The sequence below is a fragment of the Leopardus geoffroyi genome, chromosome A3 (genome assembly GCF_018350155.1).
Source record: "Leopardus geoffroyi isolate Oge1 chromosome A3, O.geoffroyi_Oge1_pat1.0, whole genome shotgun sequence".
Taxonomy (NCBI): Eukaryota; Metazoa; Chordata; class Mammalia; order Carnivora; family Felidae; genus Leopardus; species Leopardus geoffroyi.
In genome coordinates, this window is record NC_059336.1 from 53,844,788 (window position 1) to 53,870,592 (window position 25,805).

Sequence of the window (25,805 nt, forward strand, 5' to 3'; positions counted from 1 at the left end):
GGCTTTCTGATTTCTTCAGGAAGCAACAGATTAAGTTAGTTTAGCATCATTTCATTTACTACCCCCAATCATAAATAATAAATACAATCCACTTAAAATTTTACAACAATGATTTGCATATTTGCCTTCAGGTGGTAATTTTTCTAAAAGCATCAAGTTAATTGTTATTGGGCCACTCTTTTTTTTTTTTTTTTAAGTTTATTTATTTATTTTGAGAGAGAGAGAGAGAGAGAGAGAGCAGTGGAGGGGCAAAGAAAGGAGAGAGAGAATCCCAGGCAAGCTGCATACTGTCAGCACAGAGCCCAAAGCAGCGGAAGCAAGCTCCTTCCTCTGAACGGTGAGATCATGACGGAGCTGAAATCAAGAGTCAGAGGCTTAACCACCTGAGCCACCCAGGAGCCCCCATGGCTACTCTTATTTAACTTCTCATTAAGACTTCTTTAAGGTAGTCAACATCAACTTTCGCAGCAAGAATACAAAGAAACGGAAGTGTATAAAATACAAATACACCACAAGAAGTGTATAAAAATTATTCCTTTACTTCACCAAAGTATTTAACACTATTGTTTATGAATTACTACTATTAAGTATCAGATTCCAGGCACTAGGGGAGACACTTTCAACATGTAATCTCTACTTCTTACAACAAATCTTGAAGGTAGGCACTATTATATGTGTTAGACAAAGGAGAAAACAAGACAGTGACTGGCTCAAGGCCTCTCAGCTGATAAGGGGTAGATTTTTCTTCATTACTTCCTTCCCCCGCCAGCCAATGGCCTCTGTCATGTCTCTCTTGTTTTAAAAGTTACTTTTAGCCACACTATAATATTTCACATTTGTGAAACAGAGTCGTTGTTGTTGCTGTTAAATCCGTGTGACACATTACCCCTTCGTGCAGTTCTGCAGAATTCCAAGTGTCAGAAACCATTAACGTAACTGGGGAAATACTGAGTAAGCTTTTTCGGCCCACGCTTTTGATTGAGTGCAATGCATTTTGCCCAGTCAGTTTTAGTCGAACCCTCGTGATGTTTTACATTTCTGCAAGCCTTTTGAGGGTAGGAAAGAGATTTTATTCGCCTTAATAGGTCTACTGTTGAACCCAGTCCCCAACCCACAGTAGCCACTCGGTAACACTGACTGAATTGGGTATCCAGGTAATTGTTTTACTCTAAAAAGCCTCAGTTAAACGAACGTACACGCAAATTTTAAAATGGTATATTTAGTGAAGGATTTGTGTCTCCAAAATGTGAGCCCCTGCAGGGCCCTGGGATGGAGAGGACAGTGGGCAACCTGTCCCTCTGAGGTGGATGGGCGCTATCTGGTAATACCATCCGACTCAACAACCTAACTCCAGCTGGAGGCTCCCCCACACCGGTACAGCTCACGGTCAGCGAGAGGACCCCCAGGGAAAGACGGAGGCCCAAAGCCACACGTACGCACGCTGCGAGCCACGTTGAAGTTCAAAGGAGCGTGTTTAACCAGCAAACAAAGGGCGGCGCGGTCTCCGGTCCCGGGACCAGCTGCGGCCTCCTGGGAGGGGCAGGAGGGCCGCGGTGACAAATGGACATTCCGCACGCGAGCAGACGGACACCTGATCTGCGGCTCCCGGCGGCCCCACCCACCGCCTCCAGCTGCCTGGCCCACAGTCGCCGCCGGCTTCCTCGGCGGGTTCTCCACGCGCCCAGCTAGCAGCCTCTGGCGCCACCGTCCCGAGAACTTTCCAATCCTCTCGGGGCTAGGGGCGGGCAGTGGGGAGGGGGCGGCTAGGTGGGGGCCTCGACGAAATTCCTTCCCGGGACTTGGCGGGCGGCCCTTCGCAAGTGGAAAGTGGCTCGTCCCCAAGTCCAACCCCGACCCCAGGGCGCCCCGGAGAAGCTCCCCGGAGCGAGGAGCCGGCGGCCGCGCGGGCGGAACAAAGGGACTCAGCGGGCCGGGGAGGATGCTGCGCTCCCCCGCGCCCCACCCGGCCGGCTCTCGGGCGCTGCCTCCGGCGCAGGTAGCCCGGCCTGCGGCGCGGCGGGAGGGTGTGTTCAAGCGGGGAACACAAAGACTCACTTCCGCGGGGCCACTCGCAGCCCGTTCACATTCCTGCATCCCTGACGCCCGCGGGACCTGCGTGCCCGCCGGGCGCCCAGCGCGGTGCGGGTGCAGGTAACCCTCGGAGGAACTAGGGCTGGCTGCAGGCGGCGGCCGGGGAGAGGCATGCCTTTTTAGGCAGCCACGCCGCCCGCACAGCCCCACGCAGCCCAAGTCTGCAGTCGCTCCTTTGCCAGAGGCAGGGCTCGGCGCGCAGCCGGGGAGCGTCCCGCCGTGCACCCCGCCTGGCGGGCCAGGGGCGCGGGGAGCGGACGGTGCAACTTCCCGGCGCCCGGCCGCTAGGTGAGCCGAGGCCGGGAAGGGGGAGGACGGGGGGACGGGCGGAGGGAGCGGGGTGGGGGGGGAACGGCCTGGGCGGGCGGGGGGGGACGCGCGGAGCTCGGGGGCGGGGCGCGGCGCAAGCTCAGCGCGGGGGCCGGGAGCCTCCGCCTAGCCCCGGGGCTCGGGGCCGCGGTCCCTCCCGCCGTCCGCGCCGCCGCCGCCGCCGCCGCGCTGCCGGGAACAATGAGGCGCGCGGCGCGGGGCTAAGCGCAGCGCCGCGCCGGCCCGAGGCCGAGCACCCGACGCGCCCGCAGCTGCCGCCCGCCGCCGAGCAGCTCTGGCCCGGGGGAGGTGATCCGCAAGCCGCCCGGGACGCGAGCGCGGGTCGCTCGGGGCTCCCGAGGTGGCGCGGGGAGGCTGCGCGGCGGAGGCGGGGGCGGCCACCGGCAGCACGATCTGAGCCGCGCGCTCGGCGTTCGCAGCCCCCAAGTTCCGCGGCGCGCGTCGGGCGCCCCCGGCCCCGGGTCCCGGCTCCCGCGGGCGGCCGTGTGAGTGTGGGAGCGCGTGGCGCGCGCGCCCGAGCGGCTGCCGGAGAATAAAATGTGACACGCACGTCTCCGACTCCAGCGCCGCGCGGACGGGGGAGCGCGGAGCACCGCGGGGTCGGACGGTGCGAGGCGCGGCGTCCGGAGAAGGTTGGTAGGGGAGGGCGCGGGGCTCGGGCGATGGGGCGACGTCTGCCTTCGGGTCGCCGCAGCCTGTGCGCTGCTCGGCACGGAGTTAGACTCGGTGGCCGGGAGGCAGACCTGTGTAGGGGGGTGAGGGGACGCTGAGGGTTTTGGGGGAGAAGCAGGACATTCTTCGAGAGGGTGAGTGAACCTGAGGGCTTGAGCTTTGGGGACGGGCAGACACAGTTGTGCTCCTGCGGTTCAATCAATAAAACGGCGATCTTTTATTTTATTTAATTTGGCTCTGGAAGGAAATCGAGATTTTTAATTGCCTTTCTTGACCCCACCCCCATGCAAGACTGCGCTTCTTAAGGCTTAAAGTGTGTTCTATTGGTTTCTAGTTTGCTGTAGGTATAATGTTTAGGGACAGAAGGGATCCTTAGAATCCCAAATACCCGGGTGTTAATTCTTACGCGCTTGCTGGAGGAAAACTCTTGCTTTTAAGTTGTTACACTTTTCACCGTGTAGGGAGAAGATATTTGATGAATTCTTTTGAGTAAGCAACGTTAACACCCGTCTCTTTCGGATGTGACGGTGCTGCTGGGGCGGGGAGTGAAGTTCAACTTGTGGCTCGCAGCGAGTGATGCCTTCCAAAGCGAGCTGAATAGCTGTGTTTGGAGAAGCCCTGCTTTCCAGGAATTTAAATGAGACTTTTTGTGGTTGCCTTCCAGGTCTCTCCTCCTAGTACCATATTTGTTTTGTCAGGCTGAACTTTCAAAGCTGTTTTATAATCCGAGAAGCACTTTGGGAGAAAAGTAATGCTTGGCTGGGTTTTGTGAACTTATTTTTACAGGGTCATATTGAAAATTGGAGGAGACGCAAACCATATTTGGTAGCAATCTTTGTTTTCTGTACCGTTTGAGTTCTAACAGCGAAGGGGCTTGCTGATCTCCCACGGGCACTGGCTGCTTGGGTGAGGGTATTGTTGGAGCGCTTGCAACACGTTGTGAGTGAAGTGCTTTGTACGTATTTAAAAAGCCTCGTGCGGGTTACTTGATATTTAGTTATTTTTTTCTTTTTGAAATTTTGCTCAACATATTTTTGCCATTTTGAAATAATTGTGACTAATGACGAATTTCAAAACCTGAAATGCTGTGTGTGGTCCCGTTGTTGCAAACTTACGGCTAACACTTCCTTTAAATGGCCTTGAACTTATTTTTACCCACTTCGCTCCTCCATTATTTTTCTGAACTTGACCGCCAGACTTTTGCAACACTCTGGGGTTTGCATTTCCTACTAAATGTTTAGAAAAGCTGATGACAATGGTGAATGAATATTATGATGAAAATGGAGAACAACCTAAAATAGTAGGGCAGTCGCCTTGAATTTTGCAGCCACAGTGAAAAATGGGGGTACTCAAACATGTTGGAATTCTTGATCCAGTTTTTATTGTGATTGATATGAATTTTAGCATTTTACCTTTTTGTAAAATGCAGCTGACGCTTAGTTTTGAGGTAAGTCTCTTGACGAACGTGTGGTAGGAGCCTCAGCTCTTTGTGGAATTCTGAGCCCCAGAGTTCAGACAGAAGGTAGAGACTGTTGGAGAGTGTTCAGAGCAGAGACCAGCATTTGGGGGGTTTCTTATGTTGTGCACGCCATCTAGGAAGTAAAGATAAAGTGAGGATATGCAGGCAGGAGGATTCAAGCCTGAGATAACTTAATGTTTGAAAATATGTGAATAGATTTATTAGGCAGGGAAGGGGAGTCAATCAACTAGGCTCAGTTTCTGATGAGGACACGTAAGAAGGGGGTGAACAATTAAGTTGGTGTCGGGAAGGATTTCTGGTCAGCCAGTAAGATTGGTTAAATAGCGAAGGGGTTGCTGAGAAATTCTTCTAGGTGCTTGTTTCTCTAGAGCTTTTTTTCCCCTGAGATTCTCTTTCTGAGATGATTTACCTGTGTGAGTCTCTATCTATTGCTTATACTAACTGCAATTGTGTACTGTGGGTCCAGGATGTATCCAAGCATTTGCCAAGCGCTTAAATCTTCCCTAAATTGACAAACTAATTCTCAGTTTCCTGCATCTGCTGCTTAGGTAGATACACGATGGGTTGCATTCCAAAAAAACTTAGAAATATTTGCCCTTTGAGAAACTTAGTTGATTTTCAGATTTCATGCCTCATTCCTGATACTTTTGAATAAAAATATCTTATGTGTTGATAATAGGGACAGTCTGTTAAATATTCACCTTCTCTTTCATTGTAATGTGTTTTACCCTCCTGGGTCTTCTGTTATATGATCATAAATTTTAATTGCTTAGATTAAATGAAATACTTAATTTGAATTGTTTACATGTCTAAGCAAAAAATAGTGCCCTCATGCTAGGTGTGTGTTAAGTTTTAAGTTTTTGAGCCTCCTCAAAGAAGAACTATGGGATGAAGTTCACAACTGACTGTCAGAGAAATAATTACATAGAATCAGACGCTAATTTTGGAATCCAGAAAGTGCAGGTGTACATTTACATAGCAATTCAGTATTCTCAACAGGTTGAGGTCAAGGGCAAGAACTGAGTGTGCTCTAGAAGTTGCCCAGCTGCTTGCTGTTAGTGGATAAACTTCAGACTTTCTGTTTAGCGTTATCTGTCATTTTTCTGAAAACGCTCCTTCCTACTTTGGAGAGATTTGTTTGGAAGCATTATTAAGTACACAGAGCACAGACAGAAGAATCAGGGGGGAAGAAAAGAAGCATCAGAGAAATATGGATTTATTATGCCCCTTATCAAATCCCATCCTGATCCGAAATCCCATGCCCCCCCACCCCCCGGGATGGATGGGGAACAGTTGTAATGCTTGGAACCCACCCAAGCTGTGGGTGAAATAGCGGCCGTGCGTTTAAAGGATGTGATATATGAACTGGCACTCCTGAGGCTTTGTCCTTATCAGTGGTTTGGTCCAGCACTAGCATGGGTCCTAGACCTGCTGCTTTGGTAAAAATGGGGTACCAGCAGCTGCTTGGCCAGTGTCTTCACTTGGCCACTTGCAGGTTCTTCTTGGCCATCCCACTGTGCCAAGACCCTTCTGATTTGGGGAAGAATTGCTCTCTGGATGGAAGTGGCATCAGAGAAATACTACCCACTCTCTCAGGGATTTTGGTCTGCACAGACGTGCTCTGTGCCCCCTTCCAGGTTCTGCTGCCCCCTGTGGTCTTCTCTAGGAAAAAATTCTGAATTCCAGGCAGACATCGGCTCTAACAAGCTAGAAGGATGTGAGGGTTGGGTTTGCAGTTTGCACTGGACTTTCTCAGTGAAGAAGCCACAAAGGAAATTCTTGGCTGGCGCCCTCAAACCTGAGTTCTCAGGAGTGCTGTCCCTGCACCACAGGTCACTGGAACAAGTCTGAGCCTTCCCAGGGCCTGGTTTCCAGGGCTGGGAAATGGAGGCTTAGCTTAAATCCTCTCCAAGGTGTCTCCTCATGCTGAGATTCCGTGAAATTGAGAATTGTATATTCTGACATACTTAAAAGTGAATTCCCATGCTCAGAGGAGAATTCACCTTTAGTTACTGTGCTTCGTATCCCTTCAAACACCATGTAGCCCAGAAGGGAGTAGTAACTCAAAGAATAATAACAGCAATTGCTTCAGACTTATTATGGATTATACCCTGCCACCTGCTCTGCATAGGTTATCCCAATATACCTTAGCCACAACCCTGGGGTGTATTGTTATCCCCATTTCATAGGTGAGGAGACTGAGCCTCAGAAAGATGAAGTGCCTTCCTCAAAAGTCCCACAGTGGGAAAGCAGCCCTGGGTTTGTGTGTTCCAAAGTCCATGCTGTTGAGACTATGCTCAGACTCTGTGGAGGAAAAGGCATGACTCCTCTCGTGGTCTGTATGTTGGGGTCAGAGAAGGGCTGTGACCTTGAGCTTGATCGTCTCAAACCATGGCTGAGCTTGCTGGATCAGAAAGATTTTTATAACAGGATGGAAGGGGCTGGTGGGGCACTCATTACACAAAGCCAGCAGATTCACTGGAACCTGGAAGCAGAAAAAGGCAGGAAATGCAACCTAAAAACGACCCCTGCAGTTGAGAATATCCCAGGCAGTCAGTATTCTAATGAAAATCAGGCTCATATGAAGGGTTTCTCATCAAGTGAAATTTCCAAGGAAAAATTTAAGCAAAGACTTGAGAAAATGATCCCTACTCTCTAAGTTATTGGGTCAGTGAGGAGAGGAAGCTCAGAAAGTAGTCTCTTGGGACATTGAGAAATATATTGGCTAAAGCATTAGAGAAGACACTGTAAAGAAAAATCCTGCGATATCTTGATTATAACCTTCTGCTTTCAGAAGTTTATAATTCACACGTTATGTTCTGCTCTTGGCTGCTCCTAGTCTTTGAGCCCGAGAGGGAAACGCATTATTAAATTTAAAACAATTGGTTTTCCATGTTCAAATTATACAAATTTTTCAAGTAGAGGTTCTTGCCTGTTGGTAATTGTGGTTTCTAAAATGACTTAGCTTTAAATTAAATTTGGAAGAGGGTAAATCTCTTAGATAATCCGGTAGCTTTCATTATTCAGAAAGAAATTTGAAAAGTAGCTTCCTTGAAAGTGTAGTGATGATTTTTGTTTCTGGAAGATAAGTATATTACTAGGTGCTTAAAACCTGTCTTTGTACCTCTGACCACAAACAGGTAGAAAAGGTACTGGTAAGATTGGTATATTTTCTGAATGATACAGTTAACCCAGTTATGCTGTGGAACTGTAAGTGCGTGATTGAATGAATGGATTTGGGTTTACTGTGAGAAGAGGGATCTTGCTCTGTAAATTCTATTTTAAAATTAGTAAAACTATATCCCCCATACAGAAAAGAGGACTTCCTTCCTCCCTCCCTTCCTTCCTCCCTCCCTCCTTTCCTTCCTTCCTTCCTTCCTTCCTTCCTTCCTTCCTTCCTTCCTTCCTTCCCACTGTCATTAAAAAGAACATGCCTGGGAGGCTCATTCGGTACATATCCAACTCTTGGTTTGGGCTCAGGACATGATCTCAGGGTTTGTGAGTTCAAGCCCTGTGTCAGGCTGTGTGCTGACAACATAGAGCGTGCTTGGGATTCTCTTTCTCTCTCCCTCTCTCTCTGCCCTTTGCCTTTGCTCTCTCTCTCTCCAAAAATAAATAAACTTAAAAAAATAAGTAAAAAATAAAAATATAACAAGAACACGCACACACACGTGCACAGACGTGTGCACACATAAACTTGCAAATACAGGGGGACTGCATCCCTGCATTAATATGGTTTACCATTAGTAATTTGGAGTGGGAACCTGAATTCGGATACTTATGGATGAATTGTTGGGATTCACAGCTGTTGAGTGAGAAAATCAGGACTCAGAGCCTTGGCCTTCTGACGGAGAGAAGAACATTCTTTTTCCTGTACTACTTATCTCTGAGAGAATTGCATGTTCCAGATTGCCAGTGGCTTGTGTGAAGATAGAAATGTTTAAGGTCGTTTAAGCTTTACTTGGATTTATTATTAATAGGATAGGTATGGGAAAACACACTTTTACTTCTATGTGTATATGTGTGAGAGTGTGTGTATCTGTAAATATTCTTTAAAACAATAGCGTCTCCAAGGTCCCTCTGGTGGTTTGCAGAATGTTTTTTGACTGTTGACGTTCACGAGGGAGGCCTCTCGGGCAGGGCAGCCTGGAAAACCAATGTTGGGGTCCTGTACATTAGTTAGCTACTTGCTGGGTGAAAGAAGTGGTGCCATTTTAGAGGGTTTGGGGTCAGCCTGGTGTTGGCCCAATAGTGGGTGTGAGTTAGTCTTTCTCTGATAACCATTCGAAGTTGCCCCGATGCCGTCTCATCACTTTAAACTTTAGGTAAAATAATTAAAACAGCAGCAAGCTCAAGTGTTCAAAAAAATTTTTTTTGAAACCCTCTGGTTCATAAGGTACTTTTTGGAGCAATTAATGAATACCAGGAAGCTGACAAATGCAACATGGTTTACTTTATATTAGTATTTGTGTAGGGGCGCCTGGGTGGCGCAGTCGGTTAAGCGTCCGACTTCAGCCAGGTCACGATCTCACGGTCCGTGAGTTCGAGCCCCGCGTCAGGCTCTGGGCTGATGGCTCAGAGCCTGGAGCCTGTTTCCGTTTCTGTGTCTCCCTCTCTCTCTGCCCCTCCCCCGTTCATGCTCTGTCTCTCTCTGTCCCAAAAATAAATAAAAAACGTTGAAAAAAAAATTTATATTAGTATTTGTGTATCTGTATGTATGTCATGTATATGTAGGTATTTGATTGACATTTTTCAAAGGGCAGTTTTCCTCCTTACAATAACAGTACAAACAGTATTCCTCTGCCTTATGTTCAAAATTAGTAGCTGGGAGAGCTGAAATAATTAAGTAATTTGTCTGACTAAATACTTGATACTTAATAATAACATTCAAAGAGAGCCATTAAATAGATTGCTTCATTAACTATTTGAGGTGGGAGGGTTTCAGAAACTGACTTGATAGTAACAGGAAAATCTATAATGTGACTCGAAAATAATGTTAAACCCAAACATGTCTCTACTGGCCACACTGTAATTTTCACATAATTAAAACATACCATTAATGTATTATAATCATACCCCAGTAATACCCCTCATATTACTGTTTGATACATATGCTGAAAGAGCAGAATTAATTTTTGGTTTGGGGGTTTTCCAGTATTTTCATGACTGGTAGGCATAGTATTAGATGTAAAACCAGAAGTGGGTAAAAGAAAAGCTTTAAATTGCATTAAACAATGTGCTTCACAAAGGAGAGTCAAAAGACTCCTGGAACAAGGAGGCTTTGTTTTTTGTAGATGGTATATAAAACCCAATTATAGCATGGAACTCCAGGAGTATAATCACATACATGATGTGCATGTTATACTGGCAAAACTAAACTCACCTGCCCCAAATCTCCCCCAGTGGGTCCCTGCCTCTCAGTTGCCCAACTTAGATCTATCTTGAATTCATTACACCATATTGAAAATGAATATGAGTTTGTAATATACTGAGTGACCCTGCATTATGGCCCACACATTTGGTCTGGGAATGACTGTGGTGCATAGTGGTGACCCTAAATGCTTAGTGTGATTGGTGCAGTGCACAGCCAGGTGTCCGGGCTTGTCGTCCATCAGGTCCGTGCTCAACCTCACCAGTTACAGGTTGGAAGGAGGGCCATTCCTTAGAATCATTCCTTGTTGAACTGAAAGGCATCCACAGATCAATTAATTCACTTTCCAGGGTACATATTTTCTATGAACCCACATAGTCTTTTCTCAAGAAAAAAATTCAAATTCTGTATGTGGGGAAAGGTAGACATAGAACAAAATTATAGGAGGAAGGTCATGTGCCTTTTGTTTGAGATGTATATATATATATATATATATATATATATATATATATATATTTATGTTGAGGGTAGAAAACAAGGATTGATGATTGCAATGAGGTATTTAAATCTTCCCCTTGTTTGTTTTGCATAGTTGCTAAGCAAATCTTTTTTCCAGGTGAAGTCCCTTGGACTGTTCTTTCATCTGTGTGAAATTTCAAAATGAAATTCCTTGGGGCGTCTGGGTGGCTCAGTCCATTAAGCGTCTGACTTCAGCTCAGGTTATGATCTCATGGGTTTGAGCCCCGCTTCGGGTTCTGTGTCTTCCTCTCTCTCTGCTCCTCTCCCACTCATGCTCTGTCGCTCTCTCTCTCTCTCAAAAATAAATAAACATTATTATTATTTTTTTTTTCATGAAGCATCCTTCATTTGGTGCTGACAGTTTGTAGAGAGAGAAAAAGCAGTGACTGAGTCATAGACTGCTTGCATTGGTAGAATGGGAGATATGTGTAGATACATTGGTAGAATGGGAGCTTGGAAGAGTGACATCATTGAACAAAACAGGTCTAGGGCATGTCTTTTCTTCTTTTTTTACTTTTTTTTTTTTTAAGTTCACAAGACTACAGTTATTTTCATGTGACATTCTTCTTGTCAGCTACCTGTATGCTCAAGAAGCAGATGACATTAACCTCAAATACAAAAGACGGAGGTGGAGCAGTGCCCCTAAACCACCTTCTGGGGTCTCAGGAAGATACAGAGAATCCAGCTTAGCTATCCCTTGAAGATCAAATAGGCCATCAGAGATTTGCTAAAACATTCAGGGTTGTCAGACACTAATCAGTATGAAACTGGAAATGGATGGCATCAGATGCAGTCTGGGGGGAGAAATGAAGTACATAGAAACCTGTACCCCATATCCCCACGTGACCCTCGTTTTTTCCTCCAGAGACTTCAGAGCTTTTATTTTCTTCCTCACTCTCGAAATGTGTCTGTGTGCGTCATGTGCTGCTTGTGTCCGTGGGACATGGGAGGGAAGCTGTATCACATCCCCAAAGTTCAGTTTTCTCTGGATTTTGGGCAACTGCCTTACCTGGCTTGTTTTCTTCAGCTGTGTTCCTAACCAGAGAAGTGTTGCATAGAAAAGGTAATTATTAAATCTTTAGCCAGTGCCAACTGTGCACAGATCATAAGTGAAAAGTTTGATGGATTTTCATAAACCAAATACACCCATATAACCAGCTAGATCAAGAATGAGATATTACCAGGGCACCTGGGTGGCTCAGTCCTTTTAGTATCCAACTCTTGCTTTGGGCTCAGGTCATGATCTCACGGTTCATGAGATCGAGCTCTATGCTGACAGCATGGAGTCTGCTTGGGATTCTCTCTCTATGTCTCTCTTTCTCTCTCTGCCTCTCCCTTACATGCACATGCATGCTCACTCTCTCTCTCTCTCTCTCTCTCTCTCTCTCTCTCTTTCTCTCAAATAAATAAATAAATAAACTTAAAAAAAAAAAGAGTAAAATATTGCCAACAATCCCTGAAGCCTGACCCTTCTGGTCACTGTCCAGCGGAAGGTAACCATTATCCTGATTTCTCACAGAACAGAGGAGTTTTGTGTCACCTGCTTGCATTCAGTTTTAAACAAAATGACGTTTTAACAGTATGGTATATATATTTTTTAGAGTTAAAGCAGCGTTAACCAGCAATGAAATATAGGTTGTGCTGTTAAAGTTGAGAAGTTTGCTCTTGGTTCAGAAACTTCCATGCTGTGCATGGAACAAAAGTGCATTTTGTTATTAACAATTGTAGGTTGTTAGTAACATAAATGTCACTTAGTTTTGCTGTTTCTTGGATGCTACAGATCTTCCTTTCCATTCGCTACACAACAGGATCAAAATATTTTTTAAGTGTATTAAAAGCTAGTAACATTATGTTCTAAATCTTGAAGATATATTTTAATATATTTCCCCTTATTAAAAATAAAACTGGAGCACCTAGGTGGCTAAGCCAGTTAAGCATCTGATTCGTGGTTTCGGCTCAGGTCATGATCTCACAGTTAGTGGGTTCAAGCCTTGCATTGGGCTCTGTGCTGACGGTGTGGAGCCTGCGTGGGATTCTCTCTCTCCCTCTCTCTTTGTCCTTCCCCTGCCTAAATAAATAAATAAATAAACAAACAAACAAACTTAAAAAAATAAAATTGAACATAGGACAGTTCTATGGAAAAAAACTTCAAAATGAAGCTTTCTTTACTAACTGAATTTAGTTTCATTTGGCAACTTTTAGCCTTTGATTTGTGAATTTGGCATACTTTCATACTGTAAGTGGACACTGATAGATGGATAGTTCTATGAGATATTTTACATAATACGACTTTTTTAGATTTTTTAAGGGACTAGCTCAGAAAAATTCAGCAGGACATGGAAGATTAAAATCATATAGATTCTTTAGAGTTTTTGTCTGCCTAGAGATAGTCTACATTGCTATTTGGAAATAAATAAAAATCCATAAACTGAAAAGACTAAAAAAAAAAAACCCTGAAGACTCAGTTCCAGGCCATCAGTTGCCTGGCCTGTACTTGGTACACTGACCAACTTGAAAAAAGGTTTTCACCGTACCAAAGAAAGTAAAGTTCAAAGGGATATAAAGAAAAGATAGAATGATATCTTAACGTTTACCAGAAAAGAATTAAAAATTGGAAATATGATTTAAAAAAAGTAAAAAGGTTAACAGGCAGACTGCTTAATAATAGTCTGATGTACTTGAATTATATTGTATAAATTCAGGATTTGCCTAAAGCCAAAGAGATTGGCTTAAACCCAAAGCCAGATGCCATTGGAACCCAGTTGGTAGAGAGCAGGGCATTTGGCAGTCAAAGCTCACATGGCATTAAGAGTCTCATGATTTGGTTTCTGTCTCCTAAAGAGGAAGCTGTATCTCTCACCTGCCTCTGAAAATGCTGGCTTTTGTACAGCATGCCCTTGGGCGTGTACTACTTAAGTGGTTCAGAAATATGTGATTATACTTCATGTGATTGTCCAGAGTTTCTTTCCTGACATTTACTGTTTCTGGAAGGCAAAATGTTTTTTGGGCTCCAGCTTCTATTGTTTATCATATTCTTTACAGAAAAAATGGAGGGAAGCCCCGCTCTATTAGCAGAAGGAGCATTTAAATGAGGAATTCACTTTACAGATGGCTCTGTCCACTCTTGCTCACCTCCTGAACCCCCGTATGTTGTCCATATTGGCAAAGAGCCATCTTTCCAAACCCTAAACTTGATCATGTGACCTTCTCCTCTCCTTAGTGCCGCGCCCTCCCACCCCCCCCCCACCCCCACCCCATGGCATACAGGACCCAGCCTGGAATTTTTAGAATATCATGTGCTTCTGAATTGGGCCCCAGTTTTGTCTCCTCTTTACTACTTTAAGGGTGTCTCTGACTATATTAGGCTGAGTTTAAGGATGGACCTGCTTCTTCCTCCTGCTGTCCCTGTCTCTTTCACACACACACACATACACACACGATGTGTGGTCCCCTCCTGTGCTATAGCACCATTTGTCTTTGTTGCACCTCCCAGTCTGTGTTGTAATTAACCTTTTACTTTTTTTCTCCCCTGCTTAACTGTAAGGTGCTTGCAGGCAGCCGTGGGAGGCTGTGTCCCCAGCTCCTTAGTACATCTCAAGATACTGAGCTCAGTAGATGGCTTGATCAATGTTAACTGAATGAACGGAGCTGAAAGTATTTCAGATTTGAAAGGACTACCGTCCACTCCATAAACATGACTTCTACAAATGAAGGGGAGAGGGTGAGATCCTTTCTGCCTTTTTTTTCAAGGCAAATCCCCACGTATATAGCTCATCCAATTCTAGCCATCCATTTATAAACAGGCTATTCTAAAGACAAGGGACTATGGACCGAATGGACCATTCTGTACATACATTATCTTTAGAGTTGCAGTTAATCACTTTGGAGAAACACATTTACTAGTGATATTAGGAAATCAGAGTTAAACTGTTCAACCTTGTAATCTTTAGGCCTCTTGTGAATCTCACCGAGAGCACTAGAAATTCACATTTCTTTTCATAAGTGGTAGAAATGTGGCTGGGCGTCTTTGTTCCTCCTTTAACAAAGCATTCCCAAGTAAGGGACACGTGTAATTGGTAAGTGATTAGTAAATAAATTGGGGAGGATCTGCCCAGGGAGGTTTTATAAAAGCACTTTGTCTAGGATTCATAAATGTATCAAATTCTAACAATTAGAGCTACATACATTATCAGCACCTGGTGTGATAATAAAGGCTGCTCCAGAGCGAATGGGCTCAGCAGCATTTTGTTGTGGGCTTGCATTTTTTCTGGCTGCCCACACAAATCATCTATGAATAGGTATTAAAACTGGGAAAGGTGCTGCTAGCCCGGGGACAGTATGAAATATGAGCTGTCTGTGAGGAATTATAAGTGCAATCCCTTTATCCTGAGATCAGTCCAACCAGGTGCAAGCGGAAAGGTGCACACCTTTAGCTGAAAGCCTGGAGAAGGCACTGTGCTGTGCCTTCTTCCTGTGTGTCTGATGGTGTGGCCTTGACCTCATTCTGCCAGTGCTTCCTGGAGGAGACAGCCCCCAGGGCTGAGGTGCCTTCCCCGACAGGGGGGTCAGTGCGTGTCTGGGGTCACTCATTCCACAAAAATTTATGTGGAATCTAGTGTATTTTCAACGTATCTTCCCAGATGCACATCCTGCAGAGTACCAAATGCTGTGCATTTCTCTCCCCACTATTTAAATGAGTTTTGTTTTAAAGTTTGCAGTCTCCCAAAACACTGGGTTAGAGCTAGGGAATGCCTGGGATGAGTCATTTAATTAAGGGGACACTTTCCCTTACTCTGAACCCATTCTAGAATTAAAATAAAAAATGTTACCCATGGTTGAAGTTAGGGACCTTTGGCGGTCCCCAGCAGTAAATAGAACATTGCAGGAATTTAACAGAAGCTGGAGGAATTTTAAAAAATGCTTGGAGCGTTTGAATAAACTATTTCCGTGCTCCATTTACATATGCTTAAGATCATGGAACCACTTGGGAGTAAAGAAAGAAGAACCTAAGTGTGGATTTCCTCTCACCCACGGAAATAGCTTTAAATCGCTTTCATAGTCAAGTTAAGTGGATTTTAATGATTTCATGTGTGCTGGCTATTAGCAGTTGTCGTGCTGCTGACTGTGGCACTCTGTTCCTTCTGGTGACCCCTCCTCCGCCGGAGGCTATGGGTACATCTCCACATCATCAGCACAGACTCACATCTGTCCCTGGATTCACACACCAGGCAAAGGAAGCTTTTAAAGTAAGAAAACTACGGGTAGAAGTCAGGGTTAGGCACCAGAGCATCAGGGCATGGCTGTTATTTAAAGTGATGTATTCAAATTTGAATATCTGTTTAAATTATTTCATTTTTCTTAATGACCTTAGATCCCTACACACCCCCAAGCCCTTTTAATTTTCCTTGTGAGTCATGCTATGCCAGCTTAATAAGGCTTTCTATGCCAGTGGGTTTCTTGGCGCTTTTTAATTATGTTGTTGTCCCAGACATGGCTTTTGATAACTGGATGTGGTTAAAAGATTCTGTTACTGTGTTTTGGAAATCTGGTGCCAGCCAGGAAGGCCTACCCCTGCGACAAACCAACCCACCAACAATTGTTGAACCTTTCAGGAAACTCACAATCGTTGGATATTGGAACTCGTCTCAGATGGATTCCAGGCTGTGTGGGGAGGCACCAAATTTGGCCTGTGCTTTTAGTAATGGGTTTGGTGTTTTGCTTATTTATTGGTTTGGTTTTCTTTTCTTTGTTCTCCCCCCTCCGCCCCCAAATGCTTTAGACTCCTTCAGAAGATTTACTCTCAGGCAGTAAGTCTCAAAGTAAACACAATTTTGTGGCTTCCTAGAAACTAGTGATGAATAATATGGATCTAACAGGAAGTCCTGCATTTACCTTTCATGAATATCTGAAGTAATTCAAAGTTGTAACTTTGAAGGCCCTCTTAGTGAATTACTATTAAACATTCAGTTTGAACAGCAAAAAAATGTATTTAAAAAAAATTTTTTTGGACGTTTATTTTTGAGAGAGGAAGAGAGACAGAGTGCGAGCAGGGGAGGGGCAGACAGAGAGGGAGGCACAGAGTCTGAAATAGGCTCCAGGCTCTGAGCTGTCAGCACAGAGCCTGACGCGGGGCTAGAACCCACGAACCGTGAGATCATGACCTGAGCCAAAGTCAGATGCTTAACTGACTGAGCCACCCAGACACCCCCAAATAATTTATTTATTCTTTTTTTTTGTTTGTTTGTTTTTTGGAGGCAAGGCCTTCTCCCAGGAAGACTAGCATCCTGCAGGGTGATATGAATTGTGCCTGCCGCCCTCCCTGCCAAGGGAAAGATGGAGATGTGGCCATGCAGTGATTGGGAGAATTCCTTGTCCAAACAGTGGCTGAATGCAGGGATCTCCCAGGCGACTGTCTGTACAGAGCTGGCTCTCCCTGTGCTCCCCTCCCTGGCCGTTTTGCGGATGGGCTCCCTAGCAGTCACCACAGACACATCACATCGGCCACACCAGGTGAAGTGGAACGTGGCCGATTATAGTCTTCACAAATAAATAACTAAAGGATAATCTTTCTCCCAGGCTCAAAGGTCAGGTGCCTTCCAGGATGGGCCCTCTGTTCAGTCCTGCTTTGAATCAGGAAGGGGTGAGGCGCAGGTGTAAGGGGGAGCTGGGACCCCCTTGGAGCTGGGAGAGGGGGCTTCAGCCCCAAATCCCCACATGGCTGGGCATGCAAGTGAGGCCTCAGCTATCAGTCAAATTAATGAGAAAGGCTTAAAAGCAAACAAATCCTTTCTTCCCTCCCCAGGGTTCTTCAGCTTTCTGGAAGGGTCTGACTGACAGCTTTGAAGGCCCTGCTCCTGCCCAGAGAGCTTAAGCGGCCAGAGGGGGCTTCTGTACTGCGTAAACTGTCAGTCTTTCCCCTCCCTGACCTAGAAAACAGGCAGGAAAGGGGTCCCTTGGGCCCCATCTCAGGCAGGCTTCCTAGGACAGGAGCAGTTCCCATTGAGTTCAAAGGGCAGCTGTTGTTTTGGGGCTTCTAGAGGACAAGGTGAAAAGATGAGGCGAAATATGTTTTCTGTTTGCTGAAGGAAATTAACAGAGTTGCCTGGCTTTGGTATTTCCTGGAATATCTGCATGGAAGAGGTAAGCTCTGTATGCAAGGGAAGCTGCCAGAGACCCAGATGGCTTCCCCTCACTCCCTGGCTGCACCTGCCTGAGGGGAGCCTTTGCAGTCCCTGATTCTAGTGAGTCATGACTCCCTCCCTAGGACTTTCACAGCGCGGCTTGTGTCTCCTGGCCTGGCTGTCCTGGACTCCTGGGAATTCTGGTCACCACCCACAGATCTTCTCTACCCTTTGCCACCCCCAGAATTCTTAAATATGGGATCTTCTCTCACCTTCCATAGACAGTTGTTGAATAAAAGAAGCTGCTTTCATGCTGGACACAGCGATCTTACTACTAACTTAGCATGGAATGTGATGGCACTCCTTCCACAAATACGTATTTAATCATTTTTTTTTTTCTATTGCACTTTCTGATTCATGCTCTTCAGCCATAATAAACAGAAGTGGGAACAGAAATTTGTAGAAGGTACCTTCTGAGATTAGAAATTTCCTTCTTAAAAAGAGGAACACGTAGGCTTGTATTGTCTCTTAAGCTCCCCGGCCCCAACACCGATGGTAGATGGTTGACAGTTTTTCGTCAACCCCCACCTTTCTTCAGTTGCTGGTCTCCCATCTCTTTGGTGTGACACATGATGTCAGGACTTTTGCATTAACAGCAAGCACTATTGAACCACTGCTGGAGGTTTTCAGGACCGTTATCTTTGCTTTGGGACTTGTACACAGATATTTCGTTTATTATGGCAGGTTCTAAAAATTTATGACCTGTGAAAAGTTTATTTTCGGTGTAACTGAGGTCAGAATTGAACATTTAATCCAAAATCCATATGGCACTGAGTTGCACAGTGTATGAAAGCGCTTTGTAAGCCATGGAGGGGCTGCCTGAGGAGAGAGGCCTGCACTCAACAGACCCAGTCTCAGATTCCAGGGCCTCCACTTCGGGGTGATTTGTGTGTGAGTTTTTCTCTTCTCCTTTTATTTCTACATCTTTTAGCATGAAGACTTTCAGAGTAGCTTTAGGATTGCAGCAAAAATTGAGCAGAACACAGAGATTACCCACAGGCCCCTGCCCTCCCAGGTGCACGGCCTCCCCCACCATCAGCACCACCCCCCCTCCCCCCAGAGCGGTACATTTGTTACAGCCAGTGAACCTATCCTGACACATCACTGTCACCCGGAGTCCGCCGTTCACATTGGGGTGCACTCCTGGGGTTGTACGTGCTGTGGGTTTGGACAAATGTTCACATGTATCCATCACTAGAGTGTCATACAGAGTATTTTCACTGCCTTAAAGATCCTCTGTGCTCAGTCTGTTCACCACCACCTCCTCCCCCCGCCACCAGCTCCCACAACCACTGAACTCTTACTGGTTCTATAGTTTTGCCTCTTCCAGAATATCATATAATTGGAATCACAAAGTTTGTGATTGGCTTTTCAGATTGGCTTCTTTCACTTAGTACATTTTAAGATTCCTCCGTGTGTTTTCATGGCTTGACAGCTCGTTTCTTTTTAGTGCCAAATAACTTCCCATTATCTGGTTGCCACAGCTTATTTATCCGTTCATATTTATCCAATGGATTATGTATCCATTTAGCCAGTTGAGGGATATCTTGGTGGCTTCCAGGTTTTGGCACTTGTGAATAAAGCTGCTGTCAACATCCACGTGCAGGTTTTTATGTGGATGTAAGTTTTCAGTTCCTTTTAACATGACTGGAACATGATGCCAGATCGTAAGACAAGAGGATGTTTAGCTTTCTGAGAAGCTGACAAAGTGGCTGTACCATTTTCTCATTCCCACCAGCTATGAGTGAGTGCTCCTCTTGGCCCACATCCTTGCTGGTGTCAGTGTTCTGGATTTCGGCTACTCTAGCAGGTGTGTAGGGGTATCTCATGGTTGTTTTGACTTGCATTTCCTTGAGGACTTATGATGTGGAGCATCTTTTCATACACTTACTTGCCATTGGTATATGTTCTTTGACACGTTGTCTGTTAAGGGCTTTAACCCATTTTTTAATCATGTTTATTTTCTCACTGTTGAGTTTTAAGAGTTCTTTGTGTAATTTTGCTCACAGTTCTTTATCAGGTGTGTCTTTTGCAAGTATTTTCTCCCAGTCTGTAACTGGTCTTCTCACACTCTTGCGATTGTATTTCAGAGAGCAGAGGTTGTTTATTTCAAGGAAGTTCTGCTTATCAACTCATCCTTTTATAGATAGTGCCTTTGGTGTTGTCTTTAACAAGTTCTGCCATACTGAAGGTCATCAAGATTCCCCCCTATATTACCTTTGAGGCATTTTATAGTTTTCTGTTTGGGGTTTAGGTCTGTGGTTTCTTCAACTTGTTCTTAAGTTTCTCCTTTGTAAAATGAGAGTAAATCGTCTGCGTCTTTTTTATGCTCAAGTACCAACCAGCACTCCTATCCCGGGCTCAAGGGTGGTCATTTGTGGCTGATATTAGTAGAACCACAACACAGTAGTCAAAGGCAATGAACTTGGCCACAGGTCTAGCACATTTTTTTGGCCTTTGCCTCATCAGCCCTCATAAAAGTTTTGGGGTTTTGTTTTGGTGGTGGTGGTTTTGCTATTGCATTGCCTTGTTATAGAATACCTTATTCTTTAAAGTGAGTTTTGGCTGATGTGACTTACAACACAATGATTTGGGGGTCTTAAAGATGCAGACAGTTCCTAGGGTGGAAATTCCCTGACTTTGAGTTCGCTGTGGGACTCAAGCACACAGAATTTTCATCTGCTACTTCTCACCCACATTTGGTGTTCAACCAAACACACCCATTTAGCAACCAAATGCTCATTTCAGTCCCTCCCTCCTCCGTCTTAACCAGCCCAGTCCCCGGAAGGATTACACCTGCTGTAAAATGCAGCCTCTGGTTATGAAAGTAATTAAGTATTGGGGAAAATAAGCAGAAAGACTTTGAAGTTACATAAAACTCCTCATTTATTTGTTTTTATTAAGGTTCTTAGAAATGACTTTGCCATCTTCGACTCTAACATTCTACACTTTGCTGAGACTCTTATATGTTCCTGGCTCAGAGTGAATACTTACTCAGTGAATAGAGAAAATACAGCCTTAAATGATCCAGAGAAAACAAGAAGAAAACAAGAAAAGCCAAAGGGAATAAACAATTAATTGTGTGCTGTCCAGATTGCTAACAGTGGAATAATGACAAAAATGTTCTGAAGCTGGGAGCACTGTTGCTTTTAACCGGAGGCCGCCTAAGATGGTGTGAAAGTAGAGGAAGCTCTGCAGTCAGCCTGGGTTTGGATCCTGACTGCCGCTTACAGGCTGCGTGACACCCAGGGCTGGCTGAAGGACTCCGTGCACAATGCGAGGGGGCAGGGGGAACCCTTGTTCAAAAAGCAGGGGGGGATAATGCCCTTAACAGCACCCAAACAAAACACTTCTTCCTTCCCTTTCCTTCCATTTTTTTTTTTTTTTTTTTTTTTTTTGCGTGTCATGGTGTTTTTAATGTTCTAAGGAAAGAGGAATTAAAATTTAATTATTAACATCAATTTTACTGGTCATTTTTGTTGTGCAATGCCACTTTTAAATCCACATGTAGGATCATTTAACTCCTGTGCACAATCAGTGAGATTACACAATGTGTACTTCCTGGCGGGCACAGGCTTACATATTTCATTCTTACCAGAACAGTGGAGACATAACTCAAAACTAACTCAGCTCTTTTTATTTCACCTCGTGACACATGCGATTCTACCAACCTCAGCTTTCCCGTAAGGAAGGAATTCCAGGCTTTTCTTCTACATCATTATTTTCAGCATATGTGGACAGTTCATCCAGGGCAATGAGAAAGGACACGATGAGAGCCCTTGGCCTATTGTGTTTCTTAGAACACCATTGCTTCTTTTTGCTTTTGAAGACAGTTCTGGCTCTAACAAAGCATGGCCCCTCGGGGCTGTCAGATCCCCCTACTTAGTCACAGAGGTAACATGCTTACTGTGTCCTCACTTTGAGTCTTGCTAAACTTCCAATGCACCAGATCCACAGGGCGTCAGGCATGCTGTCTGTGAAGGGGCTGGCAAGGAAGGGTGGACACACATACTGCACACGTTATACATGTCTGGTCTGCTCATGGGAATGCTTCATTGTCCCATTGCCCCATTTTCCCATTGGATTTTACTTGGAAAACACAAACTCAAAGGTGAAATTATTAATAACTTTAAGACAGTGGCAGGAGAAAATCAAAGCAAGCATGGTCCTTCTGTATGTGGGGTCCTGTGACATGACACAAGTCACATCCCATGAAGGTGGCCCTGCTGACATCTAATGGATTCTTAACTTCAAGGAACCTCTTTCCTCATCATAAAATTGAGCAATAATATGACCGAACTCATTGGTTGTTTTAAGTTTAAATGAAGCCCTGTTTGTGGTGTATGAAGTACCACACTTGGTACATAGCATGCCTTTACTTAAAGTTCACTCTTTTCTTTTTTAAAGTTTGTTTGTTTATTTATTTATTTATTTATTTATTTATTTATTTAGAGAGCGTGCACGCACGTGTGACTGGGGGAGGGATACAGAGAGGGAGAGAAAGAATCCCAAGCAAGCTCCACACTGTCAGCGTGGAGCTTGACACGGGGCTCAAACTCGCTAACTGTAAGATCATGACCCGAGCCGTAATCAAGAGTTGGACACTTAACCAACTGAGCCACCCAGGCACCCCATATATTCTGAAACCACTTCGGACTACAGGGTGAGTCTTCAAATAAGATGGTTTTGTTGTTGGAAAGACTACCAAATGTGGAGGCAAGCCAGAGTCATGAAATGCAACTTCTAGAATTGAGCAGGGTGGAAAAAAAAAAATTATAAGCCACAAATGCATTTTATTATCTCTGTTGAAACAATTCAGTGCCTGTTCAGATGCATAAGCAAATAAAATGTAGTGCCTTGAGGGCTTTGAAGAGCCAACTGGTTTTATAAAAATATGAAACATGGCTTCCAGTTCCACACCTCTTTTTACCTGTGGGCAACTTGCTTCCTTGTGTCCAGGAGAGTGTCAGATGTCTGACATGGATACTAAAACTCGTTGCATCGTGACATAGCATCTAGCAACTGGAAGGGGCCTAGATAAAAAGCAGAGGCTTAACAAACGTATGTTATGAGGACCTGATGGAAAGAAGAGTGGCAATAAATCAGTTTTATTATTGCCATCATGTTGACTGGGTGCTGGCCGTGAGCTGTGCACTGTAGAAGCTTCCTCCTCTACAGCAAGGGCTTTGCCCGGCAGAGCTAATGCACAGGGAGCACTATCCCAGTACTGCACAGATGTGTACTGTTCTGTAGCCATATTTCACCTTTGTAGAAACTCGAAGCATATACTTTCTGCATCTGCTTAAAGGGTCCTGCATAAATAAAGCCCCCCTATATAGTCTGCAAATCAGAACACCCCGGAATTAATACGCTGTAGTCAGCATTTTCTTGATGAGGTGAGATACAGTGGTGTGCTTAGAGCCGGCCGGTGAATACTCGCTCGGGAATTTTGTGAGCCAGTTGTTAAACTACTTTAAAACAGTCCTTTCTCAACATTCATCATTTCCTAATTATTTCAGTTACATTTTACTATCATCTATGCTCTCGAAGGTGTTCACATCTGCCGTGGCTGATGGTGCAAATACTGTACGACAATAAGCTTCTGTGGATCTCTTCTCTGTGTTCAGTGGCCTCACCTTAGTAGTTTAAAACTGGCCATGACCGAAGGATGTACTCCAAGGAAATGGGACAATGCCAAAATCAGCCCTCCACTTCCCACTTCTCTTTCCCAAGAGCCAGTCGTCAAACATTTATCAGCACATTACTAAGGAGGAATGAAATTGGCATAGAAGTTTCTTTGGGAAGATTTGTTACAAGCTCTATAGGCTCCTGTAGACCATTACAGAGCCAATTAGAAAGTGTACAAAAGGAAAAGGGGAAGGGAACGAACATTCTTGAAGCATCCGTGCCTGGCAGTGCATTAATTGACTTTCATATAGAGGTCAGTTAAAATCCTCTTAAAGGCTGGCTAAGCTGTGTGATGTTACCTCAGTCTTGCAGTTGAAGAAACCGGTCTTTGGTTTAATAACTTACCCACGTTGGTATGGTTAATAAGGGAAGAAACTTACATGGAAAAGTATTTGAATGTAGGTGTTTGTAACTCAAGTCATTGTCTTTTCCCTATAGAATGGAAATTTGAATGTCTAGTGGAAATACTGTCGTTAATGCTGTGGTAAGGTTTTTGCAAGTGTAATGAATGCTTTTTTTTCCCCTTTCATTCATGTGCATACAAGCATTGGAAGGCAGGTGCCCATTGGTCATGCAGAGGTTCTGCCCCGAGGGAGGAGGGAGGAGTAGTGTGTACGAAGTCCTGGGGCAGTGCAGGAAATGATAAGGAATGTCTGAGAGGGATGCTGAAGCTGGCTCTTAAAAGGTGACAGGTCATTTCAAAGACATGCAGATGTGTGCCTGGCATCAGTCACATGTGGCCCGGGGGTGACCCCAGGGATTAACATGTTGTGGTGCAGGTTGGTTTTGTTAGCTAGCGGTGACAGGATTATGAGATTGTGGTCAGACAGGCGTCAGCGGGTAGTCTGGGGCAGATTCTTGCCCAACCGCCTTGGAGGAGCATTTAGAATGCAGTGGCCCATTCTTACCGGCCTCCCTGGCTTCAGGCTCATTCACTGGCCCTGGCAAGGCCAAGGGCAAGGGCGAATGGCCCAAGGGGGAGTGTCTGCAATGCAGGCTCAGCGGCCCTCCTCCTCTGATTCTGATTCAGGAAGTCACAGTGGGACCCAGGAAGTTTCCTTTTTAACACGCAGCGCTAGAGATTCTGGGATGGTACCAGGCCCTTGTTCTATAACTTCTGTGCTGTCTCCACCAGCAAGAAGAAAGCACCGGCACCTAATAATGATAATAGCCCTTCCTAGCTTTGGCAGAGGTTTAATCCAGTACCACCAGCCTCCACCATTGGCAAACTGAGGACCCAGACTTCCGAATACTTTCCAGTATATTTCCCTCAGGTGCATGGTGCCCTTAAGGGATGCTGCCCCGGTGCCTGGGATGCCACCTTGCGGTGATCTGCTCTGCAGTCAGCTTCAGAAATACTGTGCCTTAAAGAGGGGACCACCTATGCTCCCCAGAATATTTGGGACTCCATTGGAATGATTCTACAGATGCTACAATGTAGTAATTTTATTCTTCAGATTTCTCCTTCCCAATTCCTGCAGGATTCTCTTGGGCTACAGAACTTTAAAATACTCCGGAAGTAAAATCTGTGATCCGATCTATTTGGTATCATTAGATGACAGGGAATGCATTGTGAGTATCTGCCTCCAGTTACTCTTGCAACACAGGTAACGTGCTTCATTTTCGCACACCGTGGGTCCCTCTTTGGTGGAAAAAAAAAAAAAAAAAGTTGGAGTCCTTGAGTCCTTGTAAGGTCTGTCCTGGCTTTTGTGAAAACTCCCTAGTCTCCAGGATGGAGGGAGAAAATACAACCACTGATTTCATGTTCTTTGGCTTTTCTAAGACAAATGGCATTGACATTGTAAGCCATGAACTCATGATTCTATTACTGTATTCACTTATTTTGGGGTTGAGGGAAAACCAAAATGTATTTTATGCGTTGTATTAATTAGACTTAAAATAGCTCACTTACTTGTTTTCTTTAGTGTGAAGCCAGTTTTCTCAATTACCCTGTCTCCATCTAGAAAATGTGGTTTTCTTATATGACCTGCCTCCATTTAGCGTCCACATCATAAAGCACAGTGAAATTACGTTCCTCCGGGTGCACAATTCTCAGTGGTTTCCACTGAGAGCTGATATTTTGTTTTCTTATAAAATGGGGACTGAAGTTTTTACTAAAATGAGGGGGGCAACCAAGTCAGAATGCTTTTCTAGCACATAATGCAGAGTAAACCCACAGTAGCCCACATGGCTTGACTTGAACTTTACATTCTGAAGACAGCCAGAACATCCTTGAGGGTGCATTCTTTTTTAAATTCAAAGTAATAACTACACACTGTTGAGAGCTGAATTTGAGCTATAGATTTTTATCAAAGTCATCTGACATTTTAAATAAATTTTAGATTGGTGAATTCAGTGTTTCTGTGACAGAGATCATAAACGTTTTCCTTGTTCCAAAAGCAATATGAGGACTGTATATTTGTACTGTAGTTAATGCTGTGTTAAGTCAGTGTAATGTAGCTGCTGCAAACAT

The 25,805-nt window shown here is 44.7% G+C and overlaps 1 protein-coding gene across 3 annotated transcripts in view; it reads left to right on the top strand.

Annotated features, from left to right (window-relative positions):
• The first annotated feature begins 1,893 nt into the window (after positions 1–1,893).
• Positions 1,894–25,805, top strand: part of ST6GAL2 (ST6 beta-galactoside alpha-2,6-sialyltransferase 2) — an 84,774-nt gene continuing 60,862 nt past the window's right edge. The window contains exon 1 of one of the 3 annotated variants that reach the window (XM_045445539.1): positions 1,894–1,996. The gene's annotated coding sequence lies outside the window, so the exon portion shown is untranslated. Of the gene's footprint in view, positions 1,997–2,222; positions 2,380–2,632; positions 3,054–25,805 lie in introns of those variants that run through there. The other 2 variants (XM_045445540.1, XM_045445538.1) reach the window with 2 other exon arrangements.